This window comes from Dipodomys ordii, unplaced genomic scaffold, assembly GCF_000151885.1.
Source record: "Dipodomys ordii isolate 6190 unplaced genomic scaffold, Dord_2.0 Scaffold125, whole genome shotgun sequence".
In the NCBI taxonomy this organism is placed as follows: domain Eukaryota; kingdom Metazoa; phylum Chordata; class Mammalia; order Rodentia; family Heteromyidae; genus Dipodomys; species Dipodomys ordii.
The window spans coordinates 3,038,541-3,056,050 of NW_012267341.1; the positions used below are offsets into that span (position 1 = coordinate 3,038,541).

The 17,510-nt window shown below is 46.8% G+C and overlaps 1 protein-coding gene across 1 annotated transcript in view; it reads right to left on the reverse strand.

Annotated features, from left to right (window-relative positions):
- Tspan18 (tetraspanin 18) overlaps positions 1-17,510 on the reverse strand; it is a 131,455-nt gene that overhangs the window by 100,550 nt on the left and 13,395 nt on the right. Inside the window, exon 2 of the mRNA XM_013029976.1 lies at positions 6,495-6,575. The gene's annotated coding sequence lies outside the window, so the exon portion shown is untranslated. The remainder of the gene's footprint in view (positions 1-6,494; positions 6,576-17,510) is intronic.

Below are 17,510 nucleotides of genomic sequence, written 5' to 3' on the forward strand. Positions count from 1 at the left end.
AGGGAGGGAGGGAGGGAGGGAGGGAGGGAGGGAAAGAGAAGAGAAGAGAAGAGAAGAGAAGAGAAGAAAAGAAAAGAAAAGAAAAGAAAGAAGAGTCTCATGGACTTTGCTGCCTGGCCTAGCTTTGAATAATGAACAAGAAGAGGCCTCTCTTTCTGAGAGGAGACCAGGGTGATCTTTGCCACCATTTTCCAGGCTCTAAAAATTGTTGCTTTATTGCTTTCACAGTCACACACCAAAGTGCTGTCCTTTGAAAGTGACCTAGTGGCTGGGCCACACTGTGAGCGCTTTGAGGTGGGGACTTGAGATCTTTTATTTCTATGCCAGGGGGAGCTCCGGGGATGACTGGGCACAGAGATGGAGGAGAGGGACAAAGAGGGAAGATGAAGGGGACTCTGTCAGTAACAATACCAAGGAAGTCTGGCAAATTCCCAGCTGCAAAGGAACTCCAAGGACCATGGAGCGCTCCCCAGCAGGAGTGGCTAACCCTGTGGTCCCGGTCCTCTTGCTGTGTTTGGGCATACTGGCTTAGGGGAGATGGGTCTGGATGCTATTTGGACAGCAGACAGCCCAAAGTCCACCCTCTGACTTGATGTCTTTCTGGACCACATCTGCTTTGATGAGAGCCACTGCCCAGCCTGGACACTGCAGGCTGGACAGGACCAGCTTGGGGAGCTTACTCCCCCCCTCCCCCCCCCCAGACAACAAGCAGAACTGTCCCTTGTCCTCCATCCCTTCCTCCAGTGGGACCTGCCTGCCTCCTGGTTCAAGTTCAGTTTAACAGATGTTGTGTTTTTAAGAAGCTTTGTCTTTGAAGTCTGGGAGGGGGGAAAAAAAAGGAAAGAAAATCTCAGCTCCAAAGGGCCCTTTCCTACTGAAAGGGCTCTCTGGGGAGTCTTGGCAGAAATAAAAACCAAAACCCCTGGATCCTTATCTCCTGGTATTTATGAGATTTTTAATTAGAACAGCTGCTTCCACAGAAAGCAGAGCTGAAAGGGAAAGGGATGAGAGAAAGGGAGGGGAGGAAGGGCAAGGGTCTCCTGGGGTGGGGGGGCAACTCCCTGGGGAGGGGCAGCTTCACAGAAAACTGTTTCTAGTGCCATCAACATCATAGATGCTGCTGCTCAGAACACCAGTGGCTCTCAGGAATTAGCCAAATGGGCACCAACTAAGGAGACCATCCCTGTGAAGCCGGGAATGGGGGGGGGGCTCTGCCTCACTCTATCCACCACACCTAGAAACTACTAGTCATAAGGCAGCACTCAGACATGGGGTCTCTTCTGCCTCCTGACCTCATTCCTTCCCCCATCCTCTAGCATTTAGACCTCCTGGACACTCTTCCTATTAGCTGGCCAAGGACAAGGCAAAAACCAGCAACTAAGGGGTGACTTGTTGGTAAGGAATTTTAAAGTAAACCTAAAACCATCTAAATGCTTCTTTGAAAAAAAAAGATGTCTTTGCCTCCATCGTAAGCGATTATGGCCATCCTTGGCGAGTTTGGGCAGGTTTTGATAGCTTGTATGTATATAATGTATGTATATAACAACAATCAGGCTGTGCTACAGAGCTGTTAAAAAGAATTGTGTTTGCAGGATGGTGAGCTGGGAGAACCCACAAATTCCAACAATCCTGGCACCTGTGGATGTGAGGATACACGCTCATTTAGCGAAAGCATCCAGAGTCACTGGAATTCTCTCCAAATGTAGCTCCTCCCACTTCTAGACACCCCTTGAAAGAATAGAGTTAAAATAAATGACAACAAAGTGAGTGGAGGGACAAGGACAGAAACTGGAATACTGCCATCTTCCGTGTGTGTGTGTGTGTGTGTGTGTGTGTGTGTGTGTGTGTTGGAATGCTTGTTTCTTTATTGCCATGACTGTAGATGGAAAGTTCAGCAAAAGCTTCACTATTTCTGTTTTGACTGTTACTGTATGGGATTTTATTGTATCACCACTGTTGAGAATAACCTTGGTGTACCGAGGGAGATACAAAAAATTACCTTTCGTTTCATGTGAAATTTAGAGTGATAGTTAATTTTTGATGTCCACTTGACTGGGCTATGGGGTGCCCAGCATTGGGTCAGATAACATTCTGCATGGTTCATGACGATGGTTCTAGATGAGATCAGTGTGAAAATGGGTAAATTGAGGAAAGCAGACAGCTTTCCCCAGTGTGGACAACCTCACCCAACCCATGAAGGAACTGAACAGAAGGCAAAACCTAAGTGCTCTGGTTTGAGCGTGTACCCTCAAGATCCTAAGAGCTGAAATATAACAGCCATGGGACAGGTGGGTCCTTGAAGAGATGACAGGCTATGCGTGATCCTGTCTGGGCAATAGGATGAAGGCCCTCTTTAAAGAGTAGTCTCTGTCCCTGGTCCTTCTGGGTCCTGCCACCTGAGAAGTCAGGGGTCCTCCCTCCAGGTACTGAAGCTCTTATCACCAGATACCAAACCTAAATCTGGCATCAAAACCTTAAACTTACCAGCATCTAGACTGGGGGGAGGAGGAATTCTGCTTTCAATTGTCCAATCCTCAGTGTCTTGTTGTAGCAGTACAAATTGGACCACAACACTGGGTGATCTAGTCACCAGCCTGATTTCATGAGATGAGACACTGGCTCTCTCCTGTCCTCAGAGTGGAGGCTGTGCCATTGGCTCTCCAGGGTCTCTAGCATGCCAGCTGCAGGACTTGAGACTTCTCAGCCTCCATAGCACAAGAGTCACTTCCTTACAACAACACATACACATACATACATACACACACACACACATGTGCACACATACACCCCATTGGTTCTTGGCTCTGTTTCTCTGAGACTCTTGACTGATACACCTAAGTATGGCTTGTCATGCCAATTCCTTCCTTCCTTCCTTCCTTCCTTCCTTCCTTCCTTCCTTCCTTCCTTCTTTCTTTCCTTGTGTGTGTGTGTGTGTGTGTGTGTGTGTGTGTGTGTGTGTGTGTGCGCGCACGCATGTGCCAGTGCTAGGGCTTGAACTCAAAACCTCACACCTGCTAGACAAGTACTCTATCACAAAGCCACCGCTCCAACCCCATCTCACATGGCTTTTTCACCCACAGCTTTTGCTCTACTACATGAGTCATACCTCCACTCTGACTTTTTATTGGGTAATTGGAGATAAGAGTCTCATTAACTTTCCTGGCTGGGCTGGCTTCAACTATGATCATCTGGCAAAAATTGCTTTCTTACATACTGCAGGAAGCAAATAAAATTTGAAATTTTTTAAATTGTTGGCAAACAGGGAGCTGGTGGCTCATGCCTATAATCCTAGCAATTGGGGAGGCTGAGACTGAGGATTATAGTCTGAAGCCAGCAGGGCAGGAAAGTCCATGAGACTCTTATCTCCAATTAACCACCCCCAAAGAGGCAGAAGTAGAGCTGTGAATCAAGTGCTAGCCTTGAACACAAATGCTCAGGGACAGTGTCCAGGCCCTGAGTTCAAGCTCCAGAGCACACAGGTACACATGTATACACACACATTCACACACACATTCACACACACACACACATTCACACACACACACACACACACACTAGCAAAAGTCCTGAATATTCACTTCACCAAAGAAGATCTACAGATGTCAATTAAGTCCACAAAAGATGCCCAACACCATGTCATTAGGGAATTTAAATGGAAATAAAGTATCACTGTTCACTTAACAGAATGGCCAAAATTCAAAACACTGTCATCACCAAATTCAGGCGAGGAAAGGGTACAAGAACACTCTCTCCCTCCCTCCCTCTCTCTTCCTCTTTCCCCCTTTTTCTCCCTCCCCCCTACACACACGCATTGCTGATGGGCATGGAAAATGATACAACCTCTTTGACAGTTTCTCACACAACTAAACATATTCTTACCATCTGCCAGCAGCCATGCTTCCTGCTCTTTATCCAGATAAGAACATTTAGGTCCATATTAAAAAAAAAAAAAACCCTGACCAATCACAGATGTTTACCACAGCTTAATTCTGGGATGAGGGATCACTATAACTCAACACTGTCTCTGACTGCATGGACAGAAGGCCCTGGTTTGCCGAGAGAGTTGACATCCCATCCTTGGTGAGTATCAGAACACAGCTAGAGCTCTCATTTTAGAGACTGCGGACTGGAAAATAAAATGAGGTTGGATCCCTACCTCACACCATATACAAACGATTACCTCAAAAGGGAACAATGACCTAAATATAAGGGCCAAAACTACAAACTTCTAGAAGAATACATGAGCAAATCACCAAGACCTTGGATTCAACAACAAATTCTTAGGGCACCAAAAAAACATAAACAAGACCAATAAAATGGATAAATTGGAGGTGAGGATTGGGCTCTGCTGTATCAGCTGGACCTCCATTACCGATCCTCTCTTGTCACGGCCTTCTGCTCAGAGTTCAAGGCACTCACAGAAATGACTTAGAGAGCCTCTACAGAGGCTATCTGGTGAGATAGAAATGCACAGAGCATGTGCTTTCATGCACTGGTACGCCCTCTCTCACGCCCTCTCTCACGCACTCTCTCTCTCTCTCTCCTTCCTTCCCTTCCTTCCTTCCTTTCAGGCATGCACCATCACACCTAGCTTCACATGTCTCTTTCTGCCTCAGCTCTTCTGCTCATACAAGGTTAAGTGAAGAATTCCAGATGAGTTACACCATGAGCAATGTGGGATGCCAATGTGGACGCAGAGGGGTCGCTTGAGGTGCAGAGGGGTGCCAGAGTGCACCTGGGCTGGGACTCGCCACTCATTGCTTCTTTGACATGAAGCCCAGAGCCATTTCCACCATCTCTGATTGTCAGGTGCCGGTCCCCCTACGCAACTTACCAGGCCCACCTCCAGGTGTGGATTGGATCTGCTGAATAGGCCCAGCAAAGGTGGTGGAGATAAACTGTCAGCCAGGAAAGACTGCTCAGACCGAGATGGCCCTGAGCCCCACAGGATGTCAGAACAGGGAGCTGACACAAGCCAGGCCCCTCTGTCAGCCATTTTTAGACAATGTACAGGAAGAGATATGTGTCTCCAGGGCAACCTTGCTGTTTCATTACAAACACCTACTTTTCATATCTGCAGAGCCCAGCCTCTTCAGGAAGGTCATTCTAGGAGGCCACACTCCTCCAAAGAGGCTGCCATGATTCAAAGCAGCCACTCCCACTCCCAATCACCTGACAATAGTGTCACAATCACAGGGTGGCAGAGACAACTGAGTGGGGCCACACAGGGAGTATGTGTCACACTAGGCCCAGTAAGACAGAGGCAATTTGTTCATCTTGTAGATGACAAAACCACTGGAGTGTGCCGGGCGCTGGTGGCTCACATCTGTAATCCTAGCTACTCAGGAGGCTGAGATCTGAGGATCATGGTTTGAAGCCAGTCTGGGCAGGAAAGTCTATGAGCCTCCTGTGTCCAATTAACCACCAGACAACTGGAAGTGGTGCTGTGTCTCAAAGTAGCAGAGTGCTAGTCTTGAGCAGAAGCTCAGGGATAATGTCCAGGCTTTGAGTTCAAGCCCCATGACCAGACAAAAGGAAAAAAAAAAAAAAAAACCTCTGCTAGAATGAAATTGCTCACCCTGAGAAAAATGGCTGTTCCAGGGCAGAGCTGGGGTTCCAGTACCCCCCAGAGCTAACATTTGTGTGTTTCCAAGAGGACAAGAAGGAACGGCTGTCAGGCTGCAGGGTCCCTCCTGTAGGTGGCTGAGGACAGCAGCCACAGCTGCTTTCTGCTTTCCTGGTGTCCTTAGAAACTTCCCAGGAACACAGCAGTGGGGAGGCCGGGTGGCTGTGCTCTCCCCTTCTGCTTTAGTCTGTCCCTACTCAGGAGGCCAGGTGGGAGCCAGGCTCTGTGAAAAGGCATCCACTTCCTGTGGGGACCAGCCACTGCTGCTAGGTTTCTAAGTTCCCGCCGGACAGCTGGCAGAGAAGGGGCCACGCGACGTGGGCGCTGCCGATGTCTGGCCGCCACGCCAGCCACTGCCCACTGCAGTCTCAGCCCAGTGTTGCTTTGAACTGCGGCCAAAATAACCCCAGACTACCAGAGCCTCTCTCCAAAAGGGAGAGATGACAAAACCAAGTCCCCAAAGGATTTTTATGAAAAACCCAATAGGGGAAGGCACAGGATAAAGAAGAAACAAACCATTTTTCTTAGGAAATACTTTCATATAGACAGTGTAACTGATCTATCCACTTTAGCCTTCAGCTTTTTTTTCCAAGATATTTTTGAACAATTTTTACCAAAAGACACAAGAACTGTAGGGGGTGGTTCAGGCTTCAAATCCCAGTTATATTACTCTTGACCTTTTCTGAGGCCCAGACTTTTCTTCTATAAAACAGAGGTGAGCGGAGAGCTATGCTCAGAGGGCAGTTTACAGGACCTAATGGGATAAACCTGAAGGGTCTCTCCCTCAGAAGGTAAGGCTCAGAGGGCCTGGAGAGGAGAGAACTTGGATCCTCTACACTAAGACGCCCCTCTATGCTGCTAACCATACCTTTCAGCTGGCCTCTGTCCTTTTTGGTTCACGGTGCCGCGGGTCCTCTGAGGTCTTGAGCTAGTGGCTTCAGGACAAACTCTAGAAATAGAAAAGAGATGGCAAAGGTTTGTGGGGATGTGGCTTCTGAGGCCACATCTGCTTGGATGTGGTCCCTACCCCTGAGTTTCCCTCTCCCACCTGACAGTGTCCCCAGGTCCTGTGGACTGGGGGTATTTTCCCAGCCCACAGTCAGCCCAGTGTCCACGCAATTACACCGACCACTGAAAATGGGAACCTGCGCAGTGCAGGATTTTGCTTCAAACTAAAATATTAGCAACTTAGTGCAGAACTTAGGTTTCCTCAGGCTGGAAAAAAAAAAGGCTTTCTGAGCAATTGTGAAAACAGGAAAGAGAATTAATCATCACCTAATGAATACAAGCTCTTTGAGCAGACCAGTAATTCTCAGACTTGTGCAGGAAAAGATAAGTAATAGAAGAGGACTTAGGTAGGAGAAGCAGCTCAGCCCCAGGCTGTGGCTACAAGTCCAGGCCCTCTGGCCCATCTCCTCTGTCAGGCCACAGGAGAGAAGGGTCAAGTTCACTGTGTCCAGACACCATACCTATCAGCCAAGGCGTAGGCTAGTCTCAGGTTCTGGATTGTCACAGCACAGATAAATGATTTTGTACCTCTCTCTGTGCACATACTACGTGCAAAGGACCCTGTTGGGCACATACAGAAAACAGTTGTTGAGCAAATGCAGGAACCAATGATGAGAAAGTAGATGAATTAGAAAGAGATGTGCAAAAACAAATACAAACCAGGTGCCAGAGGTTCACGCCTATAATCCTAGCTACTCAGAAGGCTGAGATCTGAGGGTATGAGTTCAAAGCCAGCTTCAGCAGGAAAGTCTGTGAAACTCTTTTCTCCAGTGAACCACCAAAAAGCTGGAAGTGGAGGTATAGCTCAAGTGGTAGAGGATCAGCCTTGATAGAGAAAGCTAAGGGAGAGGGCAAATCCCTGAGTTCAAGTCCTACAACTGGGGGGAAAACAAGCAAGCCACCATTTGAAGCTGCTGTCTGATGTGGCAGGTGATTAAGAGACAGGCATCTCTTTGCAGTGATTGGGTAAGAAATGAGGAAGGGAAGGAGAGAGGAAGGGAAAAACAGACGGGACCACAGGGGTAGGGGAAAGAACCAACATGAATAATCCATGCAGATCTGTGTTTCTAGTCATATGTATGTGCACATGTGGTACACGTGCAGCAAGGAACCTAGCATCTCATTAGACATACCAGTCTGTGCCATCACATCTCCTCTGAGCATGAGCACCCCTTCAGCTTCCTGAGCCTTTTTGACAGCCACATAGTATCTCAGGGTAACACATCCCTTCCCTTCCCTCCCCCTCCCCCTGCCAAAATTGTAAAGTTCGTTCTCAACATAGTGTCATCTCTTTGTTACAATGGGTCAACCTGTACCCTATTTAAGCATTTTGTTTTTTCCCTTCCCCTTCCCCAATTAGAAAAGTGTATATACAAGATACAGGGCACTGGAATCAAATACAGTAAAAACAGGGGTTATGCCTTCGGGGAGGAACATACCAAAGAAACAAAAAATAAAAATCACATAGTCCATTATAAGTACGTTAAAAACAATAGCAAGAAAGAAAAAAAAACACTTGTGTCCCTGTCTTGGGGTTCATTTTGCTTAACATCATCTTATTATGGTCAATATACATAGTTTTTGACCTTTTCTAGGACCTTTTCTGCTTGACCTAGACATATACTAGTTATTGCAAATAAGGGAAACCATGGGACCTATGTTTATTTCCCTACCAGGGCCAGTTGGACTATAGTAGCTTTGTGGCCATGAGCTCCAGACCACATTGGCACAGTCTCTGATGAAAAATGACTTAAACTGAAAATACCCACCGTCCCCCTGACAGACATATTTTAGAACTGCCCTTGCTGCTGACCCTGCTGTATCATCTCCCCTCCCCTTACCCCTGAAGACATGTACCAGAAGTCTTGGAAGAGAGCCTGAGACCAATACTACATCTGATGCTGACGCCCCGATGAACATAGAGGCCACTGAGACCTTGAAACTCCTCAGTCAAAATAATATTGCTTACCCACCCTGCCTCCGCCTCACCCCACTTCCATCTGCTCCCCCCAGACTTTACTCTTCCTGCCTAATATTTAAAGAACCTTAGTTGTAAGGGGGTGGGGGTGTGTGAAGGAGACTTGGGCGCCCTTCCCAGGCTTCACTCTTGAATAGAGGGCTTTCTGCCCTTTCTTGATTCTGATACCCTCAAGACTCAAGTTTCCTTGCAGTCTCTATTTGAATGCATGCACAATAAAGTACAGGGCAGACAAAAGCCTTTTGTCTTTATTGTAAATTTGAACCCAGGGTTCGGCCTACAGAAAGGCTTTTCTGATCACATCCTAGTGGCCTAGAACACCCAAACCCCAGACAAAGGGGTGGGGGGTAGGGGAGGAATATGTTATTTGGCTGACACAGAGCAAGGTCCATTGAGGTCTACTGTCCACTGCCCAGGGCACCTCTGAAGAACTTGGGTCTCCCTGCGCCACGCACTGCATTTACTGATAATGAGCTTTTATGAGCTCCAGGGACCACATGGAACATGTATTCATGTCAAGCACGTCTGTCAGCAGCGCAGCCTGGGTGAATGTCACACATTAATAAAATTAAAGGACTCAGCCATGCTGGGAAGGAGCAGTGGGCTTCAAGGCAGGTATGGACAAGGGCCGGTCACCAACAAAATGACTTTCCAGGTCTGGTGCTCCTGGGCCTTAAGCTATCTCTGTGAGTGAGTGCTGGAAAGGAGATTAGTTTATTACCAAGTCTGCCAGAGAGGCAAACTCCAGCACTAATCCCAATTCCCATGTAAGCCAATGTGCATGAAGAGAGGGAAATCTGTGCTGCAAATGTTTTCCTCTTCCTGGGACCCCCACCCCAGCTCCTCTGAGGCACAGAAGAATCCCAGGATACAGTGCAGGAAGATGGTGGCCAGGCCATGGATGGTGGTCATCTTTGGCTTTGGGAAGGAAAAACAAGAGCCAGACTGTCACAGCTTCCTACCTCAGTGCCTACCCCTGACCCCCAACCCTTCTGAAGGATTGGGAGTGGTATGGGCTGAAACTGCTTAATCCAGCTTTTATGGCTTCACAAGCCAACTTAAGCAAGCAAACCTACTAGTAACGCAGCGGCGGCTGACAGGAAATTCACTGAGAAACATGCACACCGAGAAACAGAGGTAGCAGAGGCCTGGCACTCAGAAGGGAACTCTTAAATATGAGTCTCTGTAGATTACAATCACTATAATTTTTAGTATACCTAATGCTGCCAATTAAGTTAATTAATGATGACACAAGTCTGTAGATGTTGCAAGACAGGTTTCTAAGATATTAAAATGTAAATAAATAAAATGGTCCCTTAAAAATCCATAGAATACACTAAGCATTTAATAAATGGGTGGTGAAGCTAGTGGTTGTGGCTCATGTCTGTAATCCCAACTACTTGGGAGGCAGATGGCGGAGCACATGGAGATCAAAGTCCAAGGCCAGCCTATACAAAAAGACAAGACCATGTCTAAAGACAAACTAAAAGCAAAAAACAGGGTAAGGTATGATTCAAGTAGTAGAGTACCTACCTAGCAAATGTGAACCCTTAAGTTCAATCCCAGTACCACTGAGTGAATAAACGAATGATTATAGATATGAAGAATTGGCCAAGTTTGCCCATTGTATACGGTCTGGCCCAAAAGTTCAATCCTTCTCCTCCTCTTGTTTCTTCTAAACTGAAGACTGGGTTCAATTTTAAAGAAAAATGCTAATAGTCACTGAATGTCCTGGCTGAAGCCTAGATAAGACACTTCAATGTTGACTCCAAAGTCTCCAACTCCATTTTTAACTTTTTACTTAAAATACAGCTAGGCACCAGTGGCTCGTATCTGCAATCCCAGCTACTCATGAGGCAGAGATCTGAACATTGCAATTGGAAGCCAGCACAGGCAGGAAAATCTGTGTGACTCATATCTCCAATTAACCACCAAAAAAGCTGAAAGAACTGTGGCTCAAGTGGTAGAGCACTAGCCTTGAGCAAAAAAAGCTCAGAGATGGTGCCTAGGCCCTGAGTTCAAGCCCCAGGATACATACATACATACACACACACACACACACATATATACACACACACATACAAAATAGCACACATACAGAATAGTGTACACATATATCATAGGCATACATGGGAAACCAACACCCACATCTAAAATCCTTCTGTATTTTCCCAGCTACTATTTCTCTTCCAGGCCATTCTCCCAAGTCCTTCCTGACTATGGCATAGTTCCTGCCCCGACCTACCTGGCATCAGCTCCATTACTATTTGTCTGCTTTGCACAGAGATCCCCATTACTCTCCCAGCCTGCTGCCTCTGTACCCTCCAACTTTCCTCCCCACTCTAAGCACTGTGTCTTCTCTTCCAGTGTGTTCCTTGGCATTGATGAATGGATGAATGGCTGGCTGGATAAATGGATGGATGAATGGGTGATGCTGAATGATGGATGGATGATGGGTGGATGGATGAATGGATAGATGAATGATGATGAATGATGGATAGATGATTATGGACGATGGGTGGATAGATGAATGGATAGATGAAATATGGATGGATGATTAATGGATGGATGAGATATAAATGGGTAGCATATGGATGAGTGATTAATGAATTGAACAGGTAAATGGGTGAGTGATGCATGGGAATAGATGGATGGGTTTTGATGGATGGATGGATGGATAGATGGACAGATGGGGGACACATGGAGTTAAAAAGAATGGTGGAAAGGCAGAACTAGCCAATAGAAAAATCTATGCTAAACATGCTAGGGATTTTATTACTCAAGACACTGAGAACTGCAGGATCACAATTCAAAGCTAGCCAGAGCAGAAAAGTCTGCAAGACTCCATTCTCCAATTAACCAGCAAACTGTCAGACTGAAGGCAAGTAGTAGAATAGCAGGCATGAGTGAGCAGGCTGAGGGAGAGCACAAGGCTCTGATTTCCAGAAACCAAAGAAAAAAATGTCAATTATATACCCAATAATGGATTTATATCCAGAACTCTTAAAATGCAACAAAAAAAAAGCAACAGCACTAAGGAATGGCTTGTTGGTAGGGCATCTGCTACCACCTCAATACCATCCCAATAGCTACTATCAACAAGCAGAAAAGAAGAGAGTAAGGATGAGAACTCCTGGGCCACTGCTTGTGGGAATATAAAAAGAGCTAAAAAATAAATGGACTGCCTGATCTCGCAATTCCATGTCTGAGCGTAGACACAGAACAGAAAGCAGTATTTGGCTACTAGATTCACAGTCACATCTTCCATAGCGGGAAAATACAGAAGCAATGAGAATGTCCACTGAGACATGTCTAGATAAGCAGAATGTAGTAGATCCATACAGTGGAATATTATTCAGCCTTCAAAAGGAAGGAAATTCTGACACGTTTAAACATGGATGAACCCCGAAGACATGATGTTAAGTGAAATGAGCCAGTTGCCAAAAAAGAAAGAAAGAAAAGACAACTACTATGATTCTACTTTTATAAAATAGTGCAGAGCAATTAAAGTCTATCTAAAGAAATATGGAGTAAACCATGTTTACCATTAGCTGAAAAGTTACAGTTTAATGGAAATATGACAACTTCTGGCAATGGACGGTGATGATGGTTTTATAACATTATGCATCTACATGAACACCACTTAACTGTAAACTCAAGAGTGGTCAAAGTGAAAAATTTTGTGATGTGTGTATTTTACCAACAATAAAAAAAAAAGTGGGGGAGAAGAGTAAGGGTAGGATCAGTGGTTCCAAGCTACACACTCTCGGGGCCTCCCTGGCCTCCCTGAGATTTCTCCATGAAGAACAGATGTGGCTACACCCAGCTCACACGCCAATACCTAATTCAGAACAGCTGGGCTCTCCAGTAGTTCCAGCATGGTTTCCAGATAACGTTGGAGAACACTGGCTTGGTCTCTGGATGCTTTCCTCTCCCCAGAGGAGGAAGAAAGCTGGGAGTGCTGCCTGGAAGAGGCAACAAGGAAATGACAAATGGGAGGGGAGGGTGGTTAAGCTCTCTCTCCCCATCTTCATCTTTCCCTGGCTGCACACTCCCCAGCCCAGCAACCCTCCATCTATACCATACATCCTAAGACCACAAGAACTCTTGATCTTCTGCCGAGGGGAAGAAACCTAAGTTCTAGATGCAGAATAAGGTCTGGATATGGCTCAGCCTTGAGCTCTCCCTCCAGGCACAGCCAGGCCAGCCCACAGAACCCAGGCTGGACCCCTGCCAGTCTGATGCAAGACTGTTGACAGATAAAAGCTCTGCCTGAGATGGCTCCAGAGCAAAGCCTGGGCTTTGTTTTGCTTCGTTTGAAATTAACTACATAGGGGGCTGGTGTGGGGGTGGGGAGGGCTCAGAGCTCAGGCAGGCTCTGGACGGGTTCCTGCTGTTTTCTGCATCTCACCAGCCTCCTGTCAGCCCTTAATGAAGCTGCCTGAGTGCTGAGCACAACCAAGTCCTCAATGTGCCTCTCCACCTGCACTTGTCTCCCTGGGAGAGGGAGAAAGAGAGGGAGGGAGGGAGGGAGGGAGGGAGGGAGGGAGAGAGGGAGGGAAGGGGGTTCCTAGGGCCCCCATCCTCTTAGCCACTTCACACTCCATTCCCATAATGAATCCCTAAATCAGCCTCCTAACTATGCCCCAGGGTCTCCATGCAGGCTGAGTTGGGGAGCCACAGCACGCTCAGAAAGAGTGGGGGTGAATTAGTGCTCAGGGACAAGAGGGGCCAAGCCCACATGTAATTGAGCACTGCCAGCAGGAATCCTGAGGGTGTGCCCAGAGGGCACAGGCCTCTCAATCACAGCTCATTAGCTCTCGATGGCCTGGGGAGGGTAGAAGGACCAAGGAAGAAAGAGATGTATCCACCCCATACATTTGCACTGGAGCTGTTTATTCTTGATGCACCTGTTGTTCATAATCCTCTCCCCTCCTCTCCCATCTGCTCGGGGGCTTTTCTGCAGATGATGGCACACGCCAGCTAGGATCTCTCAGTGCCCTCCTGAATATACATACCTGCCTCATATACATGGCCAAGCTGAGTAGCAAAAGTAGCCTGATGTAGCCTGATGCCCAAGACATAGTGCCATCAGCAAGCAGAACACCACCTCTGCCCTGCTCTGTCCTATCCAAGGGCGGCTTCGTGCCCAAAGGAGGGCCAGGCCTAGGAAAATCCTCAAAACCTCTATTCCGATTCCTCTCACGAGCAAGGGGAGCACTAATTCGATTTATCCTGTCTATGAAATTACCCATTGACTAGCTGTTCACAGAGGAAGCATCACAGAAACAAATGTTCTGACAGAGTCAGCTTTTGCTCACTCTTCCTGGGCGCACCTGGCACCTGGCAGGTACCTGGGACCAGAGGGACCTGGACACCTCAGCAGCTTAAAGGATTTGTACCTGAAGGTGGATTCTAGAGCAGTTCTACATTGTCCCTGGGTTCTAAGTTTCACCCCTTTCCCACCATGCCATCTGCCTAAAGAAATCAATGTAAGACCTTGGGCTTCATACCACATCTAACAAGAGGCCACTGTTCTCTGCCCTAGCAAAGGAAAGAAGGCCAGGCTGTGTCCACAGCCACGGGGCTGAGCCTAGCAAGGAAGAACCAGAACCCAGGACTTTGCAGGCGATGCCTTGAAAAGCATGGTACCACATGGCCCAGCCTAATTAGGGAGGTAGGCAGAGCTTGACCAACATCCACCTTCCCATGGAGACACTTGGGAGGATTTTTGACCTCAGGGCTGTGAGAGCCAAGATACTTAGGGTCTAGAATCACAGGGCAAGCTGGGTCCTGGTGACTCGTGCTTGTTCTAATCCTTAGCTACTCAGGAGGCTGAGATTTGAGAACTGTAGTTCAAAGCCAGCCTGGGCAGAAAAGTCTGTGAGACTCTTATCTCCAATTAACCAGCAAAAAAAAAGCTGAAAGTAGAGCTGTGGCCTTCGTGGTAGAGTACCAGTCTTGAGTGGAAAATACTACGGCATAGGTCTCAGGCCTTGAGTTCAAGCCCCAATACCAGAACCACCAGGCTGTGGCACAAGGATCAGAAACAAAGACCTGGCTCAGAGCACAGTCCTCCATGTAGGCCAACCCATATCCTAAGGCATTCTGCCTCTGGGAGAAGGATTTAAAGAGCCACAGGATGTTAGTAGGCTTGTTTTCAACTGCCCCCTCCCTCTCCACCCCTCCCCTCCCCTCCCCCAGCAAGGAAATGGAAAGCTGAGAACTTAAACCTAGGAACTGAGTGAAGGGCTCAGGCTGTGGCCAACCACAGCTTTCCTCCGCTGCTGGGGCTATTAATTCTGCCTTTATAACCTACTGGGTGGCAGTGGAATCTGCACAAATGGTACCACCCCAATTCTTTGTAATTCTTCCCTGAAGCCCACATACACTCTAATACAGAGAAGGGGCTGGGGGTGGGGGGGCAGAGAGGGAGGGTGTGAACCACAGATCCATTAGCATTTTGATGGGATTTCCCTAACTCCAGCAGCCAGACAGCTTTTAAAATTCATAGCTGGAGATTAATCCTTCCAGTCTCACTCCTCCTTACCAAGCTCCACACAGCAAGGGACTTTTTAGCCCTTCAAGGGCCCTGATTAAGAAAGTTAGGAACCCAGATGGCTCCATCAAGAGTCCTAAGAGACTACAGGGATTTTTCTGGACTGAGTGTGCCTAGCCTCCAAACTCACTAAGATTCAGTGATGGCATGGTGAAAATGCCCATCCTGTTTTTCGGAAGTCTGAGGCATCTTTACACCAAGGCAGAGCTCCTGAGATGTAGTAGGGCTCATGGCTCTGTGACCAGACCAGGCCTCTTCATTCTGTTCACTAGCACAGTGGCTTCTTTGCAGTGAGCTACCCTGGATACTCGCATTCAAAATTAGGGAGACAAAAGACCCACAAACCCCCAAGCTCCAGCAGCTCTGTCTAGCTGGGGGAATGGGGGGGGCAGGAGATGGGGGAGTTGACAATTGCAATGGTTATGACTACACCAAGTGATTACCCAGGGACTCCAGGAGAGCCGGCGGCATTGAGGGGGGAAAAAAATCAGTGGAACACAGTTCATGAGCTACTCACACCCTCTGGGGAGCTCCGGGTCCTTCCTCAAACCTTACTCATAGGCCACAGTAGTAAGTGTAGGTGGCAAGGCACGCTGTGTTTTGTAGTGTAAGATCAGAAAGGGTACAATTAAGAAAAAGGATCGAAGCTGGGCACTGGTGGCTCACACCTGTAATCCTAGCTCCTCAGGAGGCTGAGATCTGAGGATTGCGGTTCAAAGCCAGCTCATGACACTGGTGAAAGTCTGTGACACTCTTATCTCCAATAAACCACCAGAAAACTGGAAGTGGTGGTGTTGCTCAAGCAGTAGAGCACTTGTCTTGAATTGAAGAGCTGAGGGACAGTGCCCAGGCCCAGAATTCAAGCCTCACAACTGACAAAGAAAGAAAGGAAGAAAGAAAGAAAGAAAGAAAGAAAGAAAGAAAGAAAGAAAGAAAGAAAGAAAGAAAGAAAGAAAGAAAGAAAGAAAGAAAGAAAGAAAGAAAGGAAAGAAAGAAAGAAAGAAAGAAAGAAAGAAAGAAAGAAAGAAAGAAAGAAAGAAAGAAAGAAAGAAAGAAAGAAAGAAAGAAAGGAAGGAAGGAAGGAAGAAAAAAAAGAGAAAGAAGGAAGGAAAGAAAGAAAGAAAATAAAAAGTAAAAGGATCCAAGCCAGCACTGATGGCTCACAACTGTAATCTTAGCTACTCAAGAAGCTGGGTTCAGAGCTAGCCAGGCAGACAAAGAGGGAAAGAAAGAGACAGAGACAAAGAGAGACTCATCTCCAATTAAACAGCCAGAAGTGGAGTTGTGCCTCAAGTGATAAGAGTGATAGCCTTGAAGGAAAAAGCCTTAACAAGATTTGGAGGCCCTGAGTTCAAGGTCCGATGCCAGCAGAAAGAGAGACACAAAGAGAAGAAAGAGACCCTTGTCTCCTATTAAATAGCAAAAAATCAGAAGTAGAGGTATGGCTCAAGTGGCAGAGTGCCAGCTTGGAGGGAAGAAGCCTTAACAAGATCTGGAGGCCTTAAGTTCAAGGCCCAGTACTGGAAGACAGACAGACAGATGTGTGTGTGTGTGTGAGAGAGAGAGAGAGACAGAGAGACACAGAGAGACCGAGAGAGAGAGACAGACAGACAGACAGAGAGACAGAGAGAGAAATGTAAACTTTGAATAGTGTTTTTAGCAAGCCCACCAGGGATCAAATAGACTGTGGAGTGGAATCTAGAGGAATGAACTTTATATAAAGTTAAATAAACTTGTAGATTGTTTTTTCTCATTTAAAAAAAAAAAAGACCACCCCCAAGGTGATGGTTTAATCAGCCTACACCAGCACTAACCAGCTTCCAACCAGTTTACCCACCTCATTTCCCATTCAAGCCCAAGTCCTGTACTTCCCACTTCTTTGGGTTCTCAGAATCCACCCTAACTTCCTGGGGCTCCTTTGCTAATGAATCACACCAGTCTTGGATCCATATACATTCTAGATTTATGATTGAGTCCTGGTTTTAATTTTTTCTCAATTTTATACTGACAACATATGCCCAATTATACATACGAATATATTTATACGTGCGTGTATATATATATACACACACAAATATGTGTATGCATTGCATATACATGCATATACATATACAGATCAATTGTCAAAAAAATAAAATTCCAACTAATTGAGTCAAAGATCTCACTGGCTTGCCAGCTGCGCATGAACAGCACAGTACCCCTCTGTAAAGAAGAAGAGCCCTGCTGAGCTGAGCAGGGGCCAAGTAGGGTGGCCATGGCGGGAAAGGCTGAAGCAGCAGAAACAAGGAACCAAAAAGCAGGTTGGGTGTTTTAAAGTTACTTTTCTTGTCTGAATTAAA